Source organism: Schistocerca nitens, chromosome 1 (assembly GCF_023898315.1).
Source record: "Schistocerca nitens isolate TAMUIC-IGC-003100 chromosome 1, iqSchNite1.1, whole genome shotgun sequence".
Taxonomy (NCBI): domain Eukaryota; kingdom Metazoa; phylum Arthropoda; class Insecta; order Orthoptera; family Acrididae; genus Schistocerca; species Schistocerca nitens.
In genome coordinates this window covers 204,482,643-204,505,155 of record NC_064614.1, presented here as the reverse complement: position 1 = coordinate 204,505,155, position 22,513 = coordinate 204,482,643, and the positions used below count along the sequence as shown (strand labels likewise).

Below are 22,513 nucleotides of genomic sequence, written 5' to 3'. Positions count from 1 at the left end.
CCTCACTTAACGACCGAGAGCAGCGCCCTTTGCATAGAGTTGTCAGTGCTACAGACAAGCAACACTGCGTGAAATAACCGTAAAAATCAAAGAGGGACGTACGGCGAACGTATCCTTTAGGACACTGCGGCGAAATTTGGCGTTAATGGACTATGGCAGCAGACGATCGATGCAAGTGCCTTTGATAAATAAATGTAAATGGCGTGTGGCTAGGGCCTCCCGTCGGGTAGACCGTTCGCCTGGTGCAAGTCTTTCTAGTTGACGCCACTTCGGCGACTTGCGTGTCGATGGAGATGAAACGATGAAAGGACAACACAACACCCAGTCCCTGAGCGGAGAGAATCTCCGACCCAACCGGGAATCGAAGCCGGGCCGTTAGATATAACATTCCGTTGCGCTGACCATTCAGCTACCAGGAGTGCCTTTGGTAACAGTATTACATCGCCTGCAGTGCCTCGCCGCGGCTCGTGACGATGTCGGTTGTACTCTAGTCGACTGCAAAACTGTGGCCTCATCAGATGAGTCCTGATTGCAGTTTGTAAGAAGAGCTATGTTAGGGTTAGAGTTTGGCACCTACCCCACGAAGTCATGGACCTAAGGTATCAATAAGGCATTGTGCGAGCTTTTGGTGGCTCCTTAATGGTGCGCACTGTGTTTACATGGATTGGACTGGGTCCTCTGGTCCAAATTAACCGATCATTGACTGGAAATGGTTGTGTTCAAAAAATGGTTCAAATGGTTCTGAGCACTATGGGGCTTAACATCTGAGGTCATCAGTCCCCTAGAACTTAGAACTACTTAAACCTAACTAACCTAAGGACATCACTCACACCCATGCCCGAGGCAGGATTCGAATCTACGACCGTAGCGGTCGCACGATTCCAGACTGAAGCGCCTTCAACCGCTTTTTTTAATTAAAGGAAACTCATTACTTTTTAAAACATTTTGTTCGTTTTCGTTCATTGCATCTGCTCGGTGCGGGCGTCGCTAGACACCCGTTTCAGTTCGTTGTTGATACGTTAACTCAGTTCTTTTATTACAGAGGGCACCTGACCCTCTGACTGAACCCGCATTTCCTGCTAAATAAGCAAATGTGTCATCCACCTTTTTATTTTTTTATTTTGTTCTGTAATTTTCGTTGCGTTTGGTCTATGCGGACGTCATAGGCCATCCGTTCAAGTTGATCGTTGATTCCTTTACTCAGTTTAACCGCTCGGCCACAGCGGCCGGCAGTGGTTGTGTCCGGCTACGATTTGTTGAGTCCATGCCATGTCGAGCTACTGCACTGCGCCGGGCAATAAGAGGTCCGATACGCTATTAGGAGGTATCCCATGATTTTTTGTCTCCTCAGCGTATGTCTGCTTATGAAATTCGATTCTTCTTGGCGCAATTCCTAAGAAATATATTCCGTTTGTATCTGCTGTCCGCTGCTGTGACATGAGGTTTTGTTCTCGTTAGCCTTTATGGCGCAAATTGACCAAACTAATAAAAGGACAAATACAGAAGCATCAGTAAACTGTTGGCTACGCAACAGAAAGAAGTGCAAGGCTGTTAAAAGCATACAAACTCACCTGAAAAAAAAATTGTATCACAAAATAGAAAATTTCGACATGGTAACACATTTGTTAAAACATAAATTCTTTTCGTTTCTTAAACCGTGATAATTGCTAGTAGATCCCAATTAAAACTAATTGAAAAACAAAAAGTAAAATTGGCAAAAAAATCATATTACTTAGTGCGAAATGGAATTTAGATGAAAAAGAATTCATGCGAGGACTACTGAATTACATACAAAATGCAAGACATCATCAATGATTGTTCTACGGTTTTGCGGCCACCTATATACAGGGTGGTCAAAAACAGCCTGAAAAAATTGTAAGGATGTTGCATGGCAGGTTGTCCTGAGAAATCATTGTTGAGAAAAGAATTCGATAACTTGTGCTGTTTCCGATCTAATTATCATTGAAGTTAGCCAATCAGGTCGTTGCGCGCACAAATTCAAGGAGCCTGCCAGAGACAATGTCGCCAAACCTGTTCGTTTCGTTTCCTGAAACAGAACAAACATAGCCTTTGCTCACCTACGTTAAATTTCTCACTTGTGAAAAAAGGCACATTTTAACTATAATGAGGTCTCACGGACCCACGGATGTCTATGTATTGCCCTATTTTAGCACGTGCAAGTGCTTGAATTGGCGTGCGCAACGGCCTGATTGGCTAACGTCAGTGCTAATTAAATCGAAAACGGCGTAACGTATCGAATTTTTTTTTCTTAACAAATATTTATCAGAACGTACCGTCAAACACTCCTGCAATCCTTTTAGACTGTTCCGACCTGTAGAATGAGCAACAAGAGGCCCACAAAGAAAATTATAAAGCTAATATTATCGGTTAATAAATTCAACAACTGTCTAACATAAGTTAATGAAGACGTCTAATAAATTGGCGTTGATGAAGACGCCATTGGAGATTGAACGAAATTAAAACCACAGTTCAGAAACACAGATTTACATGAAAGCCTATTTTGTAGACTAGACTTTCAGGATAAGGCTTCCACATGGTACACTACACAAGTGCGAAGAACATTTGAAAATAACAGAGGTAGGGTGGCATTGAAGGAGAAAAAAAACCTTTACTGTCGACAGAGTAATATCATAAAAATATTGATGAGTTTTGTACTTAATCAGCATTTTTTGGAAGCTGTTGCGTGATAAGGGCCGTTTCTGAATAACGAAAGGCCAACTGACGAGAACACGGCAAATGCCATCACCCGGTTTCCGAGGAACTTTTCTGAGTGGAAGAGAAGTCAAAATAAGCGACACCTGTCTAGATTGATCCGTAGTTACTCTAGTTCACAGTTTTCTAATTACTTTATATGCCTTTCACCGCTTGATAGCCTCAGATAAAGTGGTGGCACAACAGTTAGGGTAGTAGCTTCTTAATTTTGCGCCCGTGTCCAATACCCGATTATTACTTTTATTTGTACACCAATTTTCATTTGTACACCAGTGTGTGTAGACGATTACTACACAAGCGTTTTCCATTATATATTGATATAACCTTGCCTTTATTCGTCTACTAATTGTATGTGAAATGAATTAATTTAAAAATATGATAAAATTATTTGAAATCGTTTTCGGTGAAATTGCTGTAGTGTATGTTGATTTATAATCAGTTGCAAGCGCCAGTTTTCGGAAAAGTGATCCGTTATGCAGTGTTTGCCGCGAAATTATTGCTAACGCGCGAAATATTCAACAGTGTTAACGATGTTTCTTTCCCAAGTGAGACTTAACGCGAAAAAATATCACTGTGTGAAACCTGCCTCGCGCGATAGTGGTGGTGTTCGAAATATCCACGTTCCGAATGTTTTTAATATCGGTGTCGCCCAAGGGAAAGCACCAAATATTCCTGAAGAGTAGACATATGAATAAAATATAAGAATTAAGACAACAATTGTTATGAGAATGAAATATAACCCATCAACCTTCGACCATAAATATAATAGACTGGTCCTGACGTCATTTTCGTGGCTCCAACATCTCTGGGCTGAAGTCACGTGAATGTTGGCAAAACATGGTTGTTTCGTGTTGCGCTTATGGCTGTACTCAGCGTTTTGTCGGAGGAAATGGCATTACATTTCACATGTAAGTGTTTCTATGATAGTGCAGATGCGTTTATTGAAATCTGCGGAAGTGACTTTTATATTTTTCTTACATTTGAAATAGAGTATCATGTAAATTAAAGTGTTGAAAGTGATGCCTGTAAAGTCAGACTCATATTACATTTTGGAAAGTATCTGTGATAATTCGGTTACAGAAGTAAGTATAACTGTTTCTCGTTCCTACTCATACGTTCCCTAAGGATGAAAACCGAATGCAGCTTTGGTTACAGGCCCTGAAACGGAAAAACTTTAAGCCATCTGCACATACGCGCCTTTGCTCGAAGCACTTCAAGGAGACGTGTTTTGATAGGTTAGTTATTACTTACAATGTATATTTATAATTTATATTTACAGTGTCTGTCATTTTTAAACCTGATGTTTTTATAGGGATAAGACTGGAGGGAATTGGCTAAGTAGTGACGCTATCCCGACACTTTTTGATTTTCCGAAGCATATGAAATCGAAGAGGCCTAAGCTCCGTAAATCACACACTAGAAGGCGATCGTTAGATGATGCCTCGTCTTCTGAAATCTGTGCTTCCAATGCCTGTAAGTCTGAATGTTGTTAGAATGTGTGTGATAACTGCGAGTTAGTAAAATATTGTATCAGAATAGAACTGCAGCACGTTACGTTAAGTGCCATTTCGGATATGCTTCGCCCATAAATTATACCTCAAAACATGCATTTTTGTTTTGTTTACAGTGACGGTATGCGATATGGAAACGAACACCCGAAAAACAAAAGTTTCCGGTATATTGGGCACTGTAAACAAATCCAGGTCAAATGTAGTTCTGGCATAATTTTTCGCAAATAAAAAAGTATTTTTTGTTGGGAGCGTTTGGCAGTCAATTGAGAAATATGGGGAAAATATGATACAAACATAGGATGGCAGACCGCTGATTTGAAATCCCGCCACGTTTTGCCAACAGTCACGTGGTTTATGTTGGAGCCACACCAGCCCTATAGCTTCTGCACAGCAAGGCCAGTCTACTAGTATCTATGGTCGAAGACCTCAACATACCATACACACATATATTATTGCCACGCGGAGTGGCTGCACCGTTTGAGGCGTCATGTCACGGACTGCGCGGCCTCTCCCGCCGGAGGTTCGAGTCCCCGCTCGGGCGTGTGTGTGCGTGTGTGTGTGTGTGTGTGTGTGTGTGTGTGTGTGTGTGTTGTTCTTAGCATAAGTTAGTTAAAATAGTGTGTAAGTCTAGGGACCGATGACCTCGGCAGTTCGGTCCTATAGGAATTCACACAGATTTGAACATTTTGAACATATATTATTTAATAAATGTATGACCCTTTTCGAGAAATCCGATCGTAATTTTAAAATTAATATAACGCCCTTGTATCCCCTAATTTGATACGAAACATTCTAGTATTAACCTACTACAGACATGTGTAGATAAATGAAAACAATACAAATAAAGTAAAATAAATAGAAATAATAATAAAGTTTCGATCACGGGGTGCACCATTAAGAGGCCGTGATGCTAACCACTGTGCTACCACTTCGTCTGAGGATATCAGCCGGCCGGTGTGGCCAAGCGGTTCTAGGCGCTTCAGTCTGGAACCAAAAAAATGGTTCAAATGGCTCTGAGCACTATGGGACTTAACATCTGTGGTCATCAGTCCCCTAGAACTTAGAACTACTTAAACCTAACTAACCTAAGGACATCACACACATCCATGCCCGAGGCAGGATTCGAACCTGCGACCGTAGCAGTCGCGCGGTTCCGGACTGCAGCGCCTAGAACCGCTAGACCACCGCGGCCGGCAATGTGGAACCGCGCGACCGCTACGGTCGCATGTTCGAATCATAGGTAGGCACGTTAGTGAGAGGTTCAACCGCAGTCAGAAGCTGTACATCCCAGACATTTAAGTAAAGACGTTAAGCCCGTAGAATTGGTTGAGTGAAAGGCGTCGGTAAGAGCACTTTAAAAAATTTCACTAACTACTTCATAATTTAGCTATCCAGGATACGTAGGACGACGTGGTGTTGATTTAGCAAAACAACTTTAACTTTGCTTCTTTAGTGCGTTGAAAAGGAGTGTTCTCCAAAAGCGTATTCTAGCGTGGCACCAACTCCCTGCGAGAGACGCCACAAAGCTTCGTGACTCACACATCAGCACGCGAGACGCTGGAATCTGTTTGTCGACTGTGAAGACGAGAAACGTCTTTCATAACTGGCTCAGTGGTCTAGGGGTATGATTCCTGCTTTGGGTGCAGGAGGTCCCGGGTTCAAATCCCGGCTGAGCCCTTCCATTTTATCCCCAGAAGGTGAAAATAAGAATACATTTCGAATTCCCTAAGCATTCTCACGTAAAAGTCCATTAATGAAAGCAAGCTCACAATCTCGCGAAAAAATACTATTAGAAATCCCTTGCAGTAATATTACTGGACGGATTTCTTTATTCATGCAGGCTGTTCTTCGGACTTGCCACTTTCAACAGGAATCTTGTTACTGAGGAACTCTTGTTTTTTTCCCAAAGTAGGTAACTATCAGGCAATAAGGGCGCATCAGCCTCCAAATTCAGTCCTTCCGGTCGCCTTTCACGGACTGCAGTCCGCCTCCGTAGCGCAGCGCTAGCGTTACCGCCTACCACGCAAGGGGCCCGGGTTCGATTCCCACCAGGGGACTGGATGTTGTGTGTCCATCATCATTTTCATAATCATTGACACGCAAGTCGCCGAAGTGGCGTCAACAAAAAAGACTTGCAATACGGCGGCCGAACCCCGAAGGGGATATCCCGGCCAATATATGCCATACGATCATTTCATTTCACGGACTGCAGTAACAATCAAGAATCAACCTATCTGAACAGCACAATCAAGAAGCTACCCATTCTCATACGAAGGCAGTCTGACAGCCAAATCGATGGTGAAAATTCCACCAAGAATTGGAAGATAAAAAGGAGAAGTGTGCGCGGTCCACTGATCTATACATATATACACTACTGGCCATTAAAATTGCTCCACCAAGAAGAAATACAGATGATAAACGGTTATTCATTGGACAAATATATTATACTAGAACTGACATGTCATTACATTTTCACGCAATTTGGGTGCATAGATACTGAGAAATCAGTACCCAGAACAACCACCTCTGGCCGTAATAACGGCCTTGATACGCCTGGGCATTGGAGTCAAACAGAGCTTGGATGGCGTGTACAGGTACATCAACACGATACCACAGTTCATCATGAGTAGTGACTAGCGTATTGTGACGAGCCAGTTGCTCGGGCACCATTGACCAGACGTTTTCAGTTGGTGAGAGATCTGGAGAATGTGCTGGCCAGGGCAGCAGTAGAACATTTTCTGTATCCAGAAAGGCCCGTACAGGACCTGCAATATGCGGCGTGGATTATCCTGCTGAAATATAGGGTTTCGCAGGGATCGAATGAAGGGTAGAGCCACGGATCGTAACACATCTGAAATGTAACCTCCACTGTTCAAGCGACTGGTACGGTCGCAGGTTCGAATCCTGCCTCGGGCATGGATGTGTGTGATGTGCTTAGGTTAGTTAGGTTTAAGTAGTACTAAGTCCTAGGGGACTGATGACCTAAGATGTTAAGTCCCATAGTGCTCAGAGCCATTTGAACCATTTTGAATCCACTGTTCAAAGTGCCGTCAATGCGAACAAGAGATGACAGAGACGTGTAACCAATGGCATCCCATACCATCACGCCGGGTGATACGCCAGTATGGCGATGACGAATACACGCTTCCAATGTGCGTTCACCGCGTTGTCGCCAAACACGGATGCGACCATCATGATGCTGTAAACAGAACCTGGATTCATCCGAAAAAATGACGTTTTGCCATTCGTGCACCCAGGTACGTCGTTGAGTAAACCATCGCAGGCGCTGCTTTCTGTGATGCAGCATCAAGGGTAACCGCAGCCATGGTCTCCGAGCTCATAGTCCATGCGTCTGCAAACGTAGTCGAACTGTTCGTGCAGATGGTTGTTGTCTTGGAAACGGCCCCATCTGTTGACTCAGGGATCGCAGGTCGAATCCTACCTTGGGCATGGATGTCTGTGATGTCCTTAGGTTAGGTAGGTTTAAGTAGTTCTAAGTCCCATCGTGCTCGTATCTCGCAAATACCTCGAAAACTTTGAGCGTCGTTTTGTCAGAAACGGTCGACTGTCTACGAATAAGCCGTGACACGTGTTTGCTTATTTTGACCCCTGTTGCACTGGGCAAAGTTTCTGGGAAATCGGCTTGTGGCACTTGCCGTGTTCTCTTCGTGAGTGAGTGACAGAGTCCCGATCCTAACAGAAGAACCTTAATGGAACCGGCGAGAGCGACAACCGTTTACGAGAAAACAGGTTTACAGTATTTCTGTCACGCGGAGATAAAATATCGGTCGAAGCCGGCGCGACAGTTAGGTATCGCGCGTGGCGTACATAATGAGGCGTAAACGCAGCGCGACGCAAGCGCAGGCGTGTTTCAGACGGGACTGGCCGGCCGGGACGGCTTTCGCAACGCGCCCCGATTCGCCGTCCCCAGCTGTCACGGGCGCGCGGCCAGGAGGTCTTAACGAGCAGCTGCGCTCTGCGAGCATTTCCGGCAACAGTCGGCCCAAGAGCTTGCCGGCCCTGCCACGGCAGAACCGATTCCACACAGTCTCGCAGCGTTTCTGGTTAAAGGTGGGGTTCGTATGCAGTGTCTGACTTATGCTTCTGCCCCTGTGTGTGTTGACGTAATGCGGCCGAAGCGTAACAGGCGACCCCTATAAGCGTCAGTCGCACAGAGTTAGGCTACGTCCACAGTGGCATCGACAACAGTCGTCAGACACCGTCCCTAAGGGTCGCACGAAAACATCCTTCGTCAGTTTTTGGCAGGGTCATGGAGGTTAGGTTAAAATCTGTTATGAAGTAGGTTAGGTTTTAACATCTTGGGGTGGGGGGTGGGGGAGGTATCACGACGTCCTTGTGCTTGGATACGAATGCTGCACAGCGGCTTCTGCTATTGAAGAGATGTCGAATGCGAGCTTTCCTGTGTCGTAAAGAAAATGGCTAGTACTATACACTTTGTTCTCAGTTATCGGTTCAAATGGCTCTGAGCACTATTGGACTTCACTGCTGAGGTCATCAGTCTCCTAGAACTTAGAACTACTTAAACCTAACCAACCTGTCACACACATCCATGCCCGAGGCAGGATTCGGACCCGCGGTCGTAACGGTCGCGCGGTTCCAGACTGTAGCGCCTAGAACCGCTCGGCCACTCCGGCCGGTTCCGTTATCGGGAAAACCAGCCAAGCTTTAAGAATATACGAGATGACGGGAGAAATGTTCTGTTACATATTAGAGATAATTCGTGGTGACCTTGAAAAGCAAGTTATAAACACTCTGTTTCTCTCTAACGTACGTCAGTTAACCTTCAATGACTGTCATTTAGCACATGAGTGAAACACAAGCATAAAGTGTAGCGTAAGACACTCCTGAAAACCTAAAGCACTTAAAAGTGGAAATCCGGGATGTTCAAAAAGTCTGTCCGCAGTGCCGTATGATTGTTAGCCGCGCGCGCCATATGCCGCAGTGAATATACCGCAATGAAACTCAGTGAAATACAAGTTATTAATTTATTGAATATTCATTTTTACCTACAAATTTTCGCATTAAATGTTGAAACTGTCCCCCCTGTTGTTGAATACACAATTCAATTCGTCTAATCATGTTTCCAAACACAAGCTGTAACATTTCTCCTGTAACAGAAGCAGTGAAGTGGATATTGCAGTTTTCATTTTATCGATGGGTTTTTGACGGTTTTTGTAGACAGTTACTTTCGCTGCACCCCAGAAGAAAAAGTCAGGTGGTGTTAGGTCAGGCGATCGTGGAGGCCAAAGTCCCTATGAAATTATGCGATCACTCAAAACATCTGCAAGCAGTGACATTGAAACGCGAGCTGCATGCTGAAAATAACCGTTCAGTATTTCACGTAACACAAGTTCTCCTATGAATGGGTACAGAATATCACTGCAGTATCGTTGTGCGTTTATTGTTTCGTTAAAATCCTAGGCAGGCGAACAATCATACGGCACGCTTGTCATACGGCACAGCGGAGAGACTTTTTGAACACCCCGTATATACCGTACACAACATTGGCAAACCACTTCATATTAACAGAATCACTACACTACTGGCATAAAACGCCAGTAAGAGGCATATAAGATACGCCATCCCGTTCACTTGAACAAATTAATTTTGGAGGTTATAATCTATGCCCAAAATTTCCTGTGAAGATTTTCCCTATTTCAGGTTTCGGATAAACCTGAGATTTCAGTCCATACACTCCGACCTACATCCCGATAATAATATTTTCATCCTCAGGATGCCACAAACTCACTCTTTCTTGGACTAACTTCACAATTGCTCGCACTCCATATTTCGTGTCGATCTGACCGAAGAAAGCAAACTGACTTGAATTTCACCGATTGTAGTTCGAAGTCTGCTCTTCGTTCGGGAGTAAAGATCGGCTATAGTGTGACAGCGCACGTAGAGGCGTACTGATTTGAAAAGCTGGGCCGTTTCCGACCGATGTCGGTCCTCGTCGGAATCCACCGATATCGGAGCCGCTGTAACCGCAGCCTTAGTTGACCTGTGCCTCTACCGAAAGCATGGGTGAACGCGGTTTGTTGTCTTAACTATTATTAGAAGAAGTTGAAGTAGTTCGACTCCAGCTATATGAAGGAAATACTAATCAAAATAAGCGAACACGTGTCTCGGCTTATTCGTAGACAGTCGACCGTTTCTGAGGAAACGACGGTCAAAGTTTTCGAGGTATTTGCGAGATACTTTACATGTCTTTCGCCGGGTGATATCCTTAAAAAAAAAAAAGTTCAAATGGCTCTGAGCACTATGGGACTTAAGTCCCCTAGATCTGAGTCAACAGATGGGGACGTTTGCAAGACAACAACCATCTGCACGAACAGTTCGTCGACATTTGCAGCAGCATGGACTATCAGCTTGGAGACCGTGGCTGCAGTTACCCTTGACGCTGCATCACAGACAGGAGCGCCTGCAATGGTGTACTCAACGAAAAACGAGCCTCGTTAAGAAATATACATAAATGAACTACTGCCTACTGAGAATCTCGGAACATTGGCAAGAAGTGGCGGTTTGCACATGCCGAAGGATTTTCTGTGCGAGACCCATCTACAGAATAGCCAGCAGCCGTGCAGGCTCGGTTGGCTTCGGACTTCTTAGCGTTTCTGAATTTTTTTGTAAATGCGTACGTTTATACTTACATATTAAACATATGTAATATACATCAGATTCCAGTATTCACGTAGTGTACTCTTAATTATTATTATAATACATGAATAATAATTGGAACACTGCTAAAATTAAACTCATTTTTGTTTATTGTAATACGCACTATTTGCCTGAAAATAAACTAAAACAACAAGGTGAGTAAAATATATAGTACTTTTCGTACTTTTTCTCTCCACGAGCTGCTATTTTTCTCCAAGCATTATGCATCACAGTTTGATCCTTGTATAGTCATAAGGATATATTGTACATGCAAGGAAATTTTGAAACCATTTCCACCAATTTCTCATCTTTCACCACCGTAAATAGAACTTTCTCCTCGGGCATGCTCATTTGTCTCCCTCTGCGGCTGCGTCTATACTGCTCTCCAACCGGCTCGGACGCAGCCACACACCCCTGGCGTCGGCCGCGAATAGCTGACACGGTGGGACATAAGCCCTGCATAATACCACTTGTGCGGCAGACACATAACGGCAGGGGCGTCCGTCACACGCTGCATAGGAATCCCATCTTAAGGCTGATGGTTGTTGCTGTTGTGGTCTTAAGCCCTGAGACTGGTCTGATGCAGCTCTCCATGCTACTCTATCCTGTGCAAGCTTCTTCATCTCCGCCCGCGTCTCGTGGTCGTGCGGTAGCGTTCTCGCTTCCCACGCCCGGGTTCGATTCCCGGCGGGGTTAGGGATTTTCTCTGCCTCGTGATGGCTTGGTGTTGTGTGCTGTCCTTACGTTAGTTAGGTTTAAGTAGTTCTAAGTTCTAGGGGACTTATGACCACAGCAGTTGAGTCCCATAGTGCTCAGAGCCATTTGAACCATTTTTTTTCTTCATCTCCCAGTACCTACTGCAACCTACATCCTTCTGAATCTGCTTAGTGTATTCATCTCTTGGTCTCCCTCTACGATTTTTACCCTCCACGCTGCCCTCCAATACTAAACTGGTGATCCCTTGATGCCTCAGAACATGTCCTACCAACCGATCCCTTCTTCTAGTCAAGTTGTGCCACAAACTTCTCTTCTCCCCAATCCTATTCAATACTTCCTCATTAATTATGTGATCTACCCATCTAATCTTCAGCATTCTTCTGTACCACCACATTTCGAAAGCTTCTATTCTCTTCCTGTACAACCTATTTATCGTCCATGTTTCACTTCCATACATGGCTACACTCCATACAAATACTTTCAGAAACGACTTCCAGACACTTAAATCTATACTCGATGTTAACAAATTTCTCTTCTTCAGAAATGCTTTCCTTGCCATTTCCAGTCTACATTTTGTATCCTCTCTACTTCGACCATCATCAGTTATTTTGCTCCCCAAATAGCAAAACTCCTTTACTACTTTAAGTGTCTCATTTCCTAATCTAATTCCCTCAGCATCACCCGACTTAATTCGACTACATTCCATTATCCTTGTTTTGCTTTTGTTGATGTTCATCTTATATCCTTTCAAGATACTATCCATTCCGTTCAACTGCTCTTCCAAGTCCTTTGCTGTCTCTGACAGAATTACAATGTCATCTGCGAACCTCAAAGTTTTTATTTCTTCTCCATGGATTTTAATACCTACTCCTAATTTTTCTTTTGTTTCCTTTACTGCTTGCTCAATATACAGATTGAATAACATCGGGGAGAGGCTACAACCGTGTCTCACTCCCTTCCCAACCACTGCTTCCCTTTGATGTCCCTCGACTCTTATAACTGCAATCTGGTTTCTGTACAAATTGTAAATAGATTTTCGCTCCCTGTATTTTACCCCTGCCATCTCCCTTCACTATCTGAATAATTTCTTTTAGTTCATCATACATTTCTTCAATTTCTTCATCTGCAGAGCTAGTTGGCATATAAACTTGTACTACTGTAGTAGGCGTGGGCTTCGTATCTATCTTGGCCACAATAATGCGTTCACTATGCTGTTTGTAGTAGCTTACCCGTATTCCTATTTTCCTATTCATTATTAAACCTACTCCTGCATTACCCCTATTTGATTTTGTGTTTATAACCCTGTAGTCACCTGACAAAAAGTCTTGTTAAAGTTAAACCTATCCATTTCCCTTTTTAAATTTTCTAACCTACCTGCCCGATTAAGGGATCTGACTTTCCACGCTCCGATCCGTTGAACGCCAGTTTTCTTTCTCCTGATAACGACATCCTCTCGAGTAGTCCCTGCCCGGAGATCCGAATGGGGGACTATTTTACCTCCAGAATATTTTACCCAAGAGGACGCCATCATCATTTAACCATACAGTAAAGCTGCATGCCCTCGGGAAAAATTACGGCCGTAGTTTCCCCTTGCTTTTAGCCGCTCGCAGTACCAGCACTGCAAGGCCGTCTTGGTTAGTGTTACAAGGCCAGATCAGTCAATCATCCAGACTGTTGCCCCTGCAACTACTGAAAAGGCTGCTGCCCCTCTTCAGGAACCACACATTTGTCTGGCCTCTCAACAGATACCCCTACGTTGTGGTCGCACCTACGGTACGGCTATCTGTATCGCTGAGGCACGCAAGCCTCCCCACCAACGGCAAGGTCCATGGTTCATGGGGGTAGGCTGTTGGATGCGAATGTTTATCTCTCTATTACGCTCACGTCCTTTCCAGGCTGCTGTAGCGCTGCTTTATCTGTCTCAGCTCTCAACGCAAGTGAATCCTGTGCAAGCCTCGTCAACTTTACATAACTACAGCAACCTGTATCAATTTGAACAGGGATCCTATGGTGAAGCCTTGATCTCCCTCTACAGTTTTCAACCTCCTACTCTCCACTTCTCCACCTCTCCCCCCCCCCCCCTCCCCCCGAAATTGATCATTTTTGGTGCGTCCACATATGGCGTATCTACTCATTCCTTCTTTTAGTCAATTTGCGCAATAATCCCCCCCACCACCACCACCACCACCACCCCGGCCCCAATTCGATTCAGTACCTTCTCTGGTTACCCGATCTATGCGTCTAATCTTCAGCATTCTTATGTAGCGCCGCGTTTCAAAACCTATTCACTTTTTGTATATGCTCTCCATGCTACTCTATCCTGTGCAAGCTTCTTCATCTCCCAGTACCTACTGCAGCCTACATCCTTCTGAATCTGCTTAGTGTATTCATCTCTTTGTCTCCTTCTACGATTTTTACCCTCCACGCTGCCCTCCAGTACTAAATTGGTGATCCCTTGATGCCTCAAAACATGTCCTACCAACCGATCCCTTCTTCTAGTCAAGTTGTGCCACAAACTCCTCTTCTCCCCAATACTACTCAATACCTCCCCATTAGTTACGTGATCTACCCATCTAATCTTCAGCATTCTTCTGTAGCACCACTTTTCGAAAGCTTCTATTCTCTTCTTGTCCAAACTATTTATCGTCCAAGTTTCACTTCCATACATGGCTACACTCCATACAGATACTTTCAGAAACGACTTCCAGACACTTAAATCTATACTCGATGTTAACAAATTCCTCTTCTTCAGAAACGCTTTCCTTGCCACTGCCAGTCTACATTTTATATCCTCTCTACTTCGACCATCATCAGTTATTTTGCTCCCCAAGTAGCAAAACTCCTTTACTACTTTAAGTGTCTCATTTCCTAATCTAATTCCCTCAGCATCACCCGACTTAATTCGACTACATTCCATTATCCTCGTTTTGCTTTTGTTGATGTTCATCTTATATCCTCCTTTCAAGACACTGTCCATTCCGTTCAACTGCTCTTCCAAGTCCTTTGCTGTCTCTGACAAAATTACAATGTCATCGGCGAACCTCAAAGTTTTTATTTCTTCTCCATGGATTTTAAAACCTACTCCGAACTTTTCATTTGTTTCCTTTACTGCTTGCTCAATATACAGATTGAATAACATCGGGGAGAGGCTACAACACTGTCTCACTCCCTTCCCAACCACTGCTTCCCTTTCATGTCCCTCGACTCTTATAACTGCTATCTGATTTCTGTACAAACTGTAAATAGCCTTTCGATCCCTGTATTTTACCCCTGCCACCTTCAGAATTTGAAAGAGAGTATTCCAGTCAACATTGTCAAAAGCTTTCTCTAAGTCTACAAATGCTAGAGAAACGTAGGTTTGCCTTTCCTTAATCTTTCTTCTAAGATAAGTCGTAGGGTCAGTATTGCCTTTTTGTGTATACTGTTCATAATAGTACGCACAAAGGTGACACAAGACATGGGACAGCGATATGCACAAATAAAGATGCCCTTAGTATCGCGTGCACAAGATATAGGAGGGCAGTGCATTGGCGGAGCTGACATTTGTACTCAGTCGATTTATGTGGAAAGGTGTCCGACATGATAAGACCGCAAGACGGTAATTAACAGACTTTGACTGTGAAATGGTAGTGGGAACTAGACGCTTGGTGCATTACATTTCGGCAGTCGTTAGGGAATTCATCATACCGAGATCCACAGTGTCTAGAGCGTGACGAGAATACCAGGTAATACCTTCCACCACGGACAACGCAGTGACCGACAGCCTTCACTTAACGACCGAGAGCAGCGGCGTCTGCGTAGAGTTGTCATTGATAACGGACAAGGAACACTACGTGAAATAACCGCATGCAAATGATGTGGCCACTCAGATGCCCCGACATGAATACCATTGGACATTTAGGGAACATAGTCGAGAGGTCACTGCATGCGAAAAATCCAGCACTGGCAACACTTTCGCAACTATGGACGGCTATAGAGGCATGGCTCAATATTTCTGTAGGGGACTTCCAACGACTTGTTGAGTCCATGCCATGTCGATTTGCTGAAAAGGAGGTCGGACACGATATTAAGAGGTACCCCATGGAATTATCACCTCAGTGTATACTGCTCATGATATAATTTACTTAAAAGGATGCTCAGACAAAAGTTAAGTGGAATGCTGGGTTACGTCTCCGACAACTTAGGGTATTTCGCCTAGTGAACGTATCCGTCGTTTTCAAAGCACAGTTTTGAAGGCACAAATGCATCTGTACCTTGAAAATGTCAGGGGTATTCACATGTCGAAATACCCCGAGTTGTCGAAGTTGTCACCCGGCTGGGTTCCATTTCATTGTCCGCCATTTTCAAGGCACAAATGCATTTGTGGTTTCAAAATGACGCGTTGTTTACCTTTCGAAAAACTGGCGGTTTGTGAAGATGTTGCACAGCTGCGTTTCCATTAAGTTGTTTGAACATTTTATACGCGGAGAGAAAGTTAAGTTACTTAAAAGCATGTTGTGGTCAGAGCGTTTTCGACCGTCTGTTTACTGCTACCCGTGATTTATGGCGCTTCAGTATAAATAGATGAATTCGACTGTCGTGAAAATGTTGAGCTTATGCCATTTGAACTGAGCAAAGATATTCGCAATAAAGCAAAAAAAAAAAAAAAAATACTCCTAATATCAGTCAGAATGAATATTTACTGTTGCTTCGAACGAGGAAAAGTGGTTTTAAGGCCAGTTCCAGACGATACATTGATTACTTTAATTCATGGCCGTCGAATGACGGGGAAACCGCTAAGCGCAAATGAACCGTAAGTTCCTTAGCATCAAGCGACGCTGATTTACATCGCCATTCACGCGATCTCACACACTGTCTCTAATTGGGAGTGGTATAAAGATCACTAATTTCCTTCAAAAAGGCTTCCTAACATTTAAATTTATGCTTGATGATAGGAAACTTCTTTTCAGAAATCTTTTTCTAACTGTTGCCAGTCTGAGTTTACAACCTCTCTACTTCAGCCATCGTCACCTATCTTGCTACCCAAACGAAACAAATCTGCTACTTTTAGTGTCTGACAACCTAATCTAATTTCCCCAGCATCGTCTGATTTAACTCGGCTATATTGCTTTACTTTCGTTGTACTGTTACTGATACCCATGCTATAACCTCTTTGCGAGACACTATGCATTGCACCCAGTTGCTCTTCCAATTGCTGTGCTTTACAGTGCCACGGTAAACCTCGAGCTTTTATTTATTCTTCCTAAACTGTGCTGCCTTTCCAAATTTCTCTAGGGCTTCTACAACAACTAGCTCAGTGTACGGATTGAATATCGGGGATACGACGCAAACCTGTCTCACTCCGTTCTCAACTAGTAATTTCCTTTCACTCCCTTCAACTCTCTTAAATGCAGTCTACTTTTTGAACAAATTGTAGGGAACCCTTCGACTCCTGTTTGTTGTCTTTGCTACCTTTAGAATTTCGAACAGTATATCCCTGTCGACGTTGTCAAAATTTGTCTCTAAATACAGAGTGGTTATAATTAAATTTTCGCTACTTAAGAAAGCCCCATGAAATTCGAGTGATCGTAGGAGAATGAAACTTTATGGAAACATTCCACAAGGGCATGCGGAAGAGAAATACCGAAAAATCATTGAAAGAAACTCATTTCAATTTCCACTTGAGAGGGGTAGTATTTATTTATTACGCACCATGTTTATGTTCTAGATTACAAACGTTCCTCGCCGTCACGACCATCAGCATCAACGACAGCCTGGAAGCGCACTAGTGATTGCTCTACCGCTACCTGGAACATCACAGGTGGGACGTTGGCTACCGCCTTCGTTAAGCACATCTTCAACCTCCAAAGTGTGTTCGTGTCCCGTTGGTAAATCCTGTCCTTCAGATAACCCCACAGCCGGAAATTACACGCTTTCCAATATGGTGGACCGAGCGAGGTGGCGCAGTGGTTAGCACACTGGACTCGCATTCGGGAGGACGACGGTTCAATCCCGTCTCCAGCCATCCTGATTTAGGTTTTCCGTGATTTCCCTAAATCGCTTCAGGCAAATGCCGGGTTGGTTCCTTTGAAAGGGCACGGCCGATTTCCTTCCCAATCCTTCCCTAACCCGAGCATGAGCTCCGTCTCTAATGATCTCGTTGTTGACGGGACGTTAAACACTAACCACCACCACCACCACCACCACCACCAATATGGTGATCTTGGTGGCCATGCAGTTTGGAACGATCAGCAAATGATTCGGTTTTCTCCAAATCTGTTACGGAGTAACCGAGTGACCTCCCGAGCAATGTGAGGTGGAGACCCATCGTGCATATCAAAACAGTTGAGTCTAGAGCACCGTTGGGATCACACGTTGCCGAAGCAGATCACAGTAACGTGTACCGTTCACGTTGCGTGTCCTTGGTCCTTGGGATCCCTGCTCCTCCTTACGTCGCCGTACCAGTACCGGCGCTTAGTCGTAAGCCATGACACCAACACTACCAACAACGCAAATCCTGCAGCACACCGTCTGAACATCATTGCTGTAAAGTTTGGTACTTACACAGTACATAAGTTTTCCGTCAACACTGGCCCCAGTAGCTAAACTTGAATTACAACCACCTTGTATATGAATGCTATAAACGTAGATAGCCTTTCTTCAGACCATCGTCTACGATGTGTCGTAGGGTCAGTATTGCCGAAGGTGTTGGTTTCGCCCAAAACCCGAATTGATTATCTCCATGGTCTGGTTCTAGCAGTGTTTCCATTCTTCCGAATGAGCGCTAATTTCAATGAGCTGTTTAGAGATACGTGTATGAAAGGAAGCAATAAGTTTCCCAACTCTTCTTAGAACTTACGATTTCGAAATTTCAACAGTAAACTGCTCTGTGATGCACAAATCCTTCCTTTAACTTTTGCAACTGCAGTTTGTTGATCCTCGTAACACTCCTGCGCGCAGGTTATACGATCCCGTGAGGAAATGTGCCGTTCCTCGGTGGATTTTCCGTATGTCTTCTATTAATTGAACTTGGCAAGAGATCCACACTGACGAACAGTACTCAAGAATCGGTCGAACAAGTGTTTTGTAAGCCACTTCTTTATTCGACGATTCCTCCAAAATTCTTCCAGTGAAACTCAACCTGGTACTTGCTTTTCCTACAGTTAGTTGTAAGCAGTCATTCTACTTTAGGCTGCCCCGGACGGTCACTTCAGGTACTTTACGGTTATTGCTCTTCCCAGTAGTTTACCACCAATAGCGCAGTCGAGCCGTGATCGATCTCTCTGCCTATTCTGTTGGTCAATATGTTCAATGTGTTTACGGTCGAGGTCGACAGCCAGACCCTGCACCAACCGTCGAGCCTCTGCTCGTCTTCCTTCAATTCGCTATAGTCTTTAGGTGTTGCAACCTTCCTAAGGCAACAGCACCATCCGCGAATGGCCTCATAAGTCTTCTGACATACCCATTAGAGTATACATGCTCTTGAATTTACCTATAACCTGTCGATGTTCCCTTAAGAACGACGTTTTGAGATCTGTCTGCGAGGAAGTCCCGAATTCAGTTACAAATCTGGTGCGATACTCGCTAAGTTCGTATTCTGTCCATTAAACGTTAGTCCAGAGCTATCGAATGCCTTCGGTAAGTCGAGGAACGCTGTGTCAACCTGAGCGCCAGTCTCTGCAGCGCTCTGGACTTCAAGTTGAGTTTCGCAAGACCGGTTCGCGAAATACATGTTGATTTTTACATATAGTAGAAGATGGCTACTGTACGGTTACCGCTTTCCTTTCACTTCCTTCTATTACAATTTGTTCACCTTATGCCCAGATCAAAAATGCCAGTAAATCTGAAGAAAGCAGTATTTGATCAATGCATTCTTCCTGTGATGACGTATGGCTGCGAGACATGGACACTGAACTCATTCACAAAAGGGAAACTGAGGACAGCACAGAGAGACATGGAGAGATCAATGCTGGGCTATACAAGAAAGGACAGGAAAAGGGCAGATGACATCCGGTCTGTGACGAAGGTTAATGACATCTTAGAGAGAGTAGGTTCCTTGAAATGGCAGTGGGCTGGCCACGTTGCAAGAAGAAAAGACAACAGATGGACGAAGCTAGTACTGGAGTGGAGTCCGAGAGAGCACCGGAGGCCTAGAGGAAGACCACCGGACAGATGGGACAAAGACATCAAGAAGATCGCTGGTAACACCTGGCAGAGAACTGCCCAAGACCGTCCCACTTGGAGAAGACTTCTGAAAGCCTACCTGAATCCACAACTCGAAGAGGCCACATCATCTAATGATTGAATTGGATGATGATGATGATGCCCAGTTGTGGTGAACTTCGTGCATTTACTATTCTGAAAATCGGTTTGAAGTGTTTCTGGGGTCTGGTTAGGTAATGACCTCGGTGTTGGGTTCCGTTTTATTCAAATTTGAGTCTGTATTGTTTTATTTTTCCATTCCTGAATGAGGAACTGCTTCGGGAATGTAGGTGCTGAAGAAAGCCTCTTTGTCTATTTCAGTGAGCACCCAAAAGTTTTCACCTCAGTCGCATTTCCATCCTACGCAGCTGTTTTGTTTCGTTGTCTGTTAAAGAGTCGGTTAGAGGAGTAGCAGTATAATACGTACATCGCCCGTAGGCAATCTGGCAGAAGCTTTCTTGCGACACTCCGTGAGTCATGTCAGAGAAGACTTTCACACGCGGAGAGGAACATTAGTTCGTACGTGAGTCAGCCGGCTCTTGAAGCCGTGCGCGCCAACTCCACAGTCATCGGATACTACATGCATCGCTACGAATTATTAAAGACAGTTCTAATAACTCAACTGTTGTGAAACTTTGTACAACATTTTTTGAAGACGATAGATAACAACAGTATGAATTTCAACTCTTTACGTACAGTAACAAAAAACTCCCTCAAACACAGAACTTACCACTTTCCTTGAGAAATAACATCCTGACATGTTAATATGTTTTATGCAGACGTCAGTGAAGAATGTTACCTAAATATCTGATCTTTAAATAACCGAGCAAGCAGCATTTTGATGAAAATACGTAAAAAGCATGTAATAATTCCAGTTGCAGACTGTTGTTATTATTTCTATTCAGCGATAGTATTTTAATTTCTTTTTCTAAGTGAACGAGGGAATGAATGCAGCATGTATGTGAAGTATGAATCATAGAAATTGGTAATAAGTGGAGCGTAGGCATCCGGTTGTGCAGACGTGATGTGAGTCATTCACATGGGGGACAATAATAGTTATAAAGCAGCAAGTTTTCGGCATTTTAGAAATGTAAAACTTACTTCAGTCCTTCAGACCATTAAAGATTGGTTTAATTGGTTTTTATTTGCTTTTGGAAATGTGTTTATCACGTAAACGGATTTCTGAACGGGGATTAGCCCCAAGAAGGGAGGTAACGGGTTAAGGGATTCAAAATATGAAGCTGAGGCTACTGTGTTATTCGCCCAATCAGAAAAGGGGTCTTCCGCGCGCTCTGCTACTGAGAGATAAATTTCGCTCATTAGTCAAAAACGGTCCGTTGTCTTCTCTTTTGATGAGCGGTCACGTAGCCTGGAGCTCTAGGCATTTAAGAATATTGTGGGATAGTGGTTCTATAGAGAATATATGTATCGGTAAAAGCTCATGATCATGCATGGATGATATCTACGAAAATTTCGGACTTTTTCAGTCAGCTTAGAGACTTTCTTCCTGAAGAAGATTCTGCGTGGAGTGCTGTGAATTCATAATCGCTAACTTTCACTGTCTAAAAGTGATGATGCGCGAAGTATTTGAACAAGCATTCAAAACTAATAAACAGTTTTTTCAGCTGTTTGTTAGATAACGAAAAGTGTTATTCTTTCAGTAGAAGTTCTAAGTTAAAACCTTAAACTATTAGAGAATGTGCTGTAGTTGGGAAAACATTAGTAAAACCTATGCTTATTTTCGTCACTTGTGTATCTCTGCTGCGACGGGTTTAAGCAAAAGTGTGCAGCAAAAGTGACATGTAAGGATTTTTCCTTCATTAGCAGTTACAGCCAGTCTTAGGAACGGTATACTAAGTTAAACATATCTATGCACCCAGTTGACATGTGTAGTGTAGTTATTTCTTTACAGGTTCTCCTTGCTGAGGAACAGTATACGTCGCGTCAGGGCAGGTCCTGTTTCTGAAGAACTCGTTAAGGTGAATACTTTCTGTGTTGGTAGGAAGACAGAACATACGTCGTGGCGCTACAGTTTCAGATGGAAAGTAATGTAATGAGTGACAACATTCGGACGTTCACGCATTTAATGTGTATATCCGACCTTTTAGTACAAACGTTAAATGAAAAACTGTATCGTAAGTTGGCGTAACATTCTAAAACGAATTGCATATAGCGTATACCATCATTGACCGTCTTGTTTTCGCAACTGCGGCGGTATAATGCTTAATCTCCTTCTACAGACCCAAGTAATACAAGCTGTGCGCTTCACTTGTACCTTTATCGTGGCACTAAACTCAGTTTGATGACTGCAGAATCCAGAAAAATAGCAAACCTTTTGTCCGGAATTAAATTAGCCTGAGTTTAAAATGCGCTGTTAGGAAATCTGCCCTACCGTTTTAAAGGCACAATCCCGGCGGCGGTCGCCGTAAGCGATTTGGCGACATTACGGAACTAATTCAGGGTGGCTGGAAGTGGAATTTCAACAGTCGTCTTGCCAAATTATGTTGTCAGAACCTTCTGGCGGCCTTGCCTCAATGTGTCGTGTTTTGTTGCAGATCAATGCATGGTTCGATGACTTTGATAAATTACAGCATTTGTCTCGTTTAAGATTGTTGTATGGTGAGGATATTTATACCCCTTGTCCTGGAGAAAGTGCTTCATTCTGTGTGTGATGATTAACGCTGAGTTCATTT

General features: G+C 43.7%; 1 protein-coding gene and 1 non-coding gene across 2 annotated transcripts in view; one reads left to right on the top strand and one right to left on the bottom strand.

The window, feature by feature from the left end:
* LOC126245881 (uncharacterized) overlaps positions 1–22,513 on the bottom strand; it is a 695,521-nt gene that overhangs the window by 122,951 nt on the left and 550,057 nt on the right. The gene's annotated exons all lie outside the window — the stretch shown is intronic.
* Trnap-ugg (transfer RNA proline (anticodon UGG)) lies at positions 5,850–5,921 on the top strand. Its single transcript has one exon. It is a non-coding gene; the product is annotated as a tRNA-Pro (tRNA).